Source organism: Impatiens glandulifera, chromosome 8 (genome assembly GCF_907164915.1).
Source record: "Impatiens glandulifera chromosome 8, dImpGla2.1, whole genome shotgun sequence".
Classification (NCBI taxonomy): domain Eukaryota; kingdom Viridiplantae; phylum Streptophyta; class Magnoliopsida; order Ericales; family Balsaminaceae; genus Impatiens; species Impatiens glandulifera.
This window is the reverse complement of record NC_061869.1, coordinates 17,823,766-17,829,301: the sequence shown is the minus strand read 5'-3', so window position 1 is coordinate 17,829,301 and position 5,536 is coordinate 17,823,766.

Sequence of the window (5,536 nt, the reverse complement as noted above, 5' to 3'; positions counted from 1 at the left end):
AGGGTGGAGAAATTTGTGAAGATTGACCAAAGCCGAAAGATTTACCCTAAATCTTTCGGTATTATATAGCAAAACTGAAAGATGTATATATATCTTTCGTCTTTGTCCTTTAGAACCCAAGAAAACAAAGTACTGAAAATTGGGTAAAACCGAAAGATTTATATAAATCTTTTGGTTTTACCCTTCAAAACTGAAAGATATATGTACATCTTTCGGCTTTTGCCTTTAAAACCCAAAAACCATGTAACATAGCCATTTTTATGAATTTTTTTTGAAAGGGATCAAAGACGAAAGATATACACTATATCTTTCGGTATAGACCTTAAAAAAAATCTTATACTTAGCCATTTTTCTGAAAATGTTTTAAAAGGGATCAAAGCCAAAAAATATACATTATATCTTTCGGTATAGACCTTAAAGAAAATATTATACTTATCTATTTTTATGAAAATGTTTTGGAAGGGATCAAAGCCGAAAGATATACACTATATCTTTCGGTATAGACCTTAAAGAAAATCTTATACTTGGCCGTTTTCTGAAAATGTTTTTGGAAGGGATCAAAACCGAAAGATATACATTATATCTTTCGGTATAGACCTTAAATAAAATCTTATACTTAGCCGTTTTCTGAAAATGTTTTGGAAGCGATCAAAGCCGAAAGATATATAATATATCTTTCGGTATTGTATCTAAATACCGAAAGTTTTTCTTCTACTGTTTGCTTTATTTCTCATTTGCGACAAGTTTCTTTCTTTCGGCACTTATACAGACATATTTATAAATCTGTCGAAAAAATCATTCTGTAAAACCCCTTATCACTAGTGTCAATCGACCTCTCATCGTGACCTAAAAGCACTCAGACTTACCAACCATCTCATTTATGATTTATCTACCAATTCAAACAGGACTTCTCATATCATGACCTTAACTTTCACTTCGGTCAAACAACTAATATTCTCGCATATTTTAACCACCAATATCAATTTATTTCCCAATAAACTTTTATCTCTTTACCTTACTTTCACTTCGGCTAATAAAAAATTATCTCATTCCATATTTATCCACCAATCACAATAGACATCTATTCTCTCGAAGACCTTACTTTCACTTCATTAAACAACTCATCTTCACACATATTTTATAATATAAAACTCGACAATCGTATCCTCACTTCTGCTAACCATACATCTCATTCCACATTTATCCACTCCAATTGAACCCTCTTTTCGTTACCTTATATTCACTTTGACTAATTAACCATCCCATTCCACATCTATCCATCAATTCACAATCGACCTCTCATCTCGAGACCTTGCTTTCACTTTGTCAAACAACTCGTCTGCTAGCATATTTTACAATATACAACATGTCCTTCTTTATCATCAATTCGGCTAACCATACATCTCATTCCACATTTATCCACCATAATAATTGACCTCTCATATATGACCTTACACTTTTACTTCGGTCAAATCAACCATTTCCAATATCACCAATCTCTTTCACTCATCACTTTGGTTAATATTCCCCAATTGACCTCTCATCTCGAGACCTTACTTTCACTTTGTCAAACAACTCATCTCTTAACATATTTTACAATATACAACATGTCCTTCGTTATCCTCAATTTGGCTAACCATCCATCTCATTCCAAATTTATCTACCTCAATAATCGACCTCTCATATATTACCTTACACTTCACTTCGGTCAAATCATCCATCTTCAACATCACCAATCGCCTCTACCGATTATTTAGAAAAAATATCTCATATCGTCGTAATAATATTGTTGTGAGTAAACATATTGGTCAACGACGGTCACTAGACGTCATACGGTTCCTTCGAGTTAAAAGTCCACCATAAAATAATCGGGATATGGACACATCGACTCAATGTATCCAAGCTCGAGATTTTTATTCAAATATCTCAAGAACCGGCGATTAACTCAGGCATCATAAATGTCAATCACGTTTCAAAGTAAGTTTCAGTCACTCTTTAGCAATATAAAAATAAGTGACGTGTGTAGTCTCCACGTTTTTGAAACACATTATATAGAGACTAACCATAATGTACAAAATTTTCATAAATTTATCATCCTTCAAGATCCCTTCCTACAAAGACATATGGAGCTTAGGGATGTGGGGGCTGAATCCCACCCGTAGCTCATCCATAATATTTTTTATATAGATTTATAAATAATGATCAGTTTAAAATTGAGATTTTTTTCCACATTGATTGAGAGAAAGAAATGTTAGATATATTTGTTATTTATTTTTCTTAGAAAAATGGTTTAACATCATTTTATTAAAAAGTGCAAAAAGTGGGAGGGTTAATAATCAAAATATGACAAACCCTAGTTTTGATTGTAAAATGACAAACAAACGACCTAAAAGTTTCTAAATGGTAGTAGTCAAACCCCATTACAAACATATATTACAATGAACAAAGACTATAATATATTTATCCCAACATGTGTCTCCATGTCCACCTTTATGACAATATTGACTTCTTTTACATCATCTTCCACTCTCGTTCTTCATTAAGGGAGATTGAATTGAAGCAGATGATGATATTTGCACCCATTGTTTAATCTTTCTCTTTTTGAACCAGTATTAATATGATAAAATGTATTATTCTTTATAATTTCATGGTTTTGTAACTACTTTTCTCTACTCCAGTTTTACGTATTTAAGGATCAACAATATTAATTTCCTCTTCGTTTTTCACCTCTACTATACTTTAGCTTTCATCTTCTGACTATTTCTCTTTATTGTCTTTAGGTTTATCTTTTCAGCATCCCCTATTTCATTAATTTCATTATTTTCTTCATTATCCGATTATATCTTGTTTTTTTTTCCGTAGGTACTCGTGTTACTTAAATTAGCACAGTCTAAATTATATTGTTAGGCTAATAGATATTTTAAATAAAATTAAGACGGAATATATGTCCAATTTAAAATAGAATTTCATTATTATGTCCCTTTTTAGAATACAAAAATGATCTGAGCAATAATTTAAATGAGGTACAAACAAAAGTTTTAGTTTACCCTATTTGTAGTAAAAATAAAAATTAAACCTTGGTGAAATATAGAATGTTGTGTTTCATTTTTTCAAAACAAAAGAGAAGAAAGTTGTGTGTAGTTGTAAATCTCCAAGTCTTGATGGGATTACACAAATCTTACATAAAATTTTTATTACTGATCACTGAAAGATGATGATGTTATTTCAAAGTGAATTTATGATTAAAGATATGAATTAAACATCATTATTGAAACCCTTTTAAAAGTTTGGTTTCAATGCAAAAACTTACCCCTTATAATCTTTATTTTCATTACTTCCATGAAAATCTTCTCAATGCTTATGTTTTTAGATGAATAGGACAAATGTTTCCAAGGTATAAAGCTTTCAAGGGTATGACTTTCTCATAAATTCAAGATATTTTTTGAGTTTTATTTGTATAGATTTTTTACATGATCTATGATACCAGTCAAAGTATCAAAAACTATATGTTTCTTAATAAAATCACATAAAAAATTGTATCCTAGAGTGTAGGGCACATAATTGGAAAATTAAACAACATGTCTTCTTCCTTATAATTCCTTATTGTGTATATTTTTTTAAAGTTATACTCTAAAATTAAATTATGAGTTTCAACTCCTTGTTAATACTAGCTATAATAACTTAAATCAAATTTATGAAGTGTTGAGGAAGTAGAACTTGTTCTTACAAATTTATGGGATAATTAATTCTCATCTTTCCTTTCTGCCATTTGAATACTATGATTATTATAAGAGAGCAAACACTATAAAACATAAAATAAGAAAGAGTCAAAAATCAATATTATCTTCAGTTCTTATTACTTCTCTTTAGTTAAATTTTTCAATATTCATGATTTGGTTTATAATGATATGTGTACACAGTAATAGAATAATGAAATATTTTATCTAGACTTTATTTATATTCATTTATCTTTATTCAAATGTATTAGCCCAACAATATAGAGGCTATTTATGAAGTATCTTTAATATTCTCTTATATTATTATATATTTAGTTTTCTCTGAGACAAACGTTTGTGGGTCTTGGTATCTGCTTTGGGGTTCTTTTAAGATATTTGCAGTAACATGAAAAATGTAGACATTTTCCATCCAATGCTCCATGATTCCTACAAGTTGTAATGCATTTGTTGAGACTGAGGGTAAAGCATCTATTCCTTTTGAAACATCTATTTTTTACCCATTTGAATTTATCAACATTGTCAATTAATGACTGTGAGTCCTCTCCTGCACCTGCCAAAAATTTCAAACTATAATTTATCTTAACATGTACAAATAAACAATGATAAAGAGATTTGGAGATTGAAAATATCTACAGGCCAAACATAGGAGGAGAAGCCAGAAGACAACCAACAAGGACAAGTTTTTTCCCATTTTTAATTTGTTAGTTATAATTAACTGTTTGTTTACTTCTATCTTGAGAAATGGAGCACAATTACCACTATAATTTATAGTAATATAAGGGCATTTAGATATTAATGGGGAGGGGGCTAAAATGGAGTAAATGTATATTTTTTATCAAGATTATTATTGTCAAGTTTAGAGAGTTGTAGTTTGTCTTTGTTATGTAATCTTAAGAGATCTCAAGAATTTCTTACTTTCCTTTAAAAAAAAAAGGATGGCTGAGCTTTCTTTACTTTTTGAATTTGAGGAAGTTAATATCATAAATATCTAATTTCAACTTAAGTTGTTTTTTTATTAAGAAAATTGAACCTGGAGACTTTAGTCTCTTAATATGATTGAACTCTTATTCATTCCTATTATAGATTTGAATTTTTAAGATAAATTCCTGAAATTAGCTTGTTCAAATCATTTATTTTTTCAATATGTAAGAGGCAGAGACACATGCAGAAGTTAGAGATGGAAGCTCAACCATCTATTTTCAATAGCTTGTTTGATTGATTGTTATTTGAGATTTAAATATTATATATATATATATAATAAATAAAATTATTTAACTTTTTAATTGGATGAGTTATTATATAATGTAATATATATATATATATATATATTTAAAAGCATATATATATATATAATATAATATAATATATTATAAAAATAATGTCCTTTAAACATAATGTCAAAAATAATATAAAAATACGAAACACGATAATATGAAACGGGATTAACCATTTGGGGAGTAACTATGAAGCTATAAGTAAAAAAAATATTAATCGACCGACACAATCGGCACGAACGACAAGATCGACACGATTTGCACAGTATAAAGGTCACGATTTACTTATTGTGATCACGTTGTTAGTTACTCAGTGTCTCTTGTCAAACGTGCGCACAATCGACACATTTGGCACAATCACCACAATCGACAAAATCGACACGAATGACACGGTATCAGTTCTAATTACCAGGTTGGTCATTTATCTACAAAGCTTGGTTGGAAGGTTAAGTTTCTGGTTTACCCTGTTCTGTATAGCTAGGGTTTCTAGTGTACCATATTCTGTAATTGCTCTTCTTTGTTAGT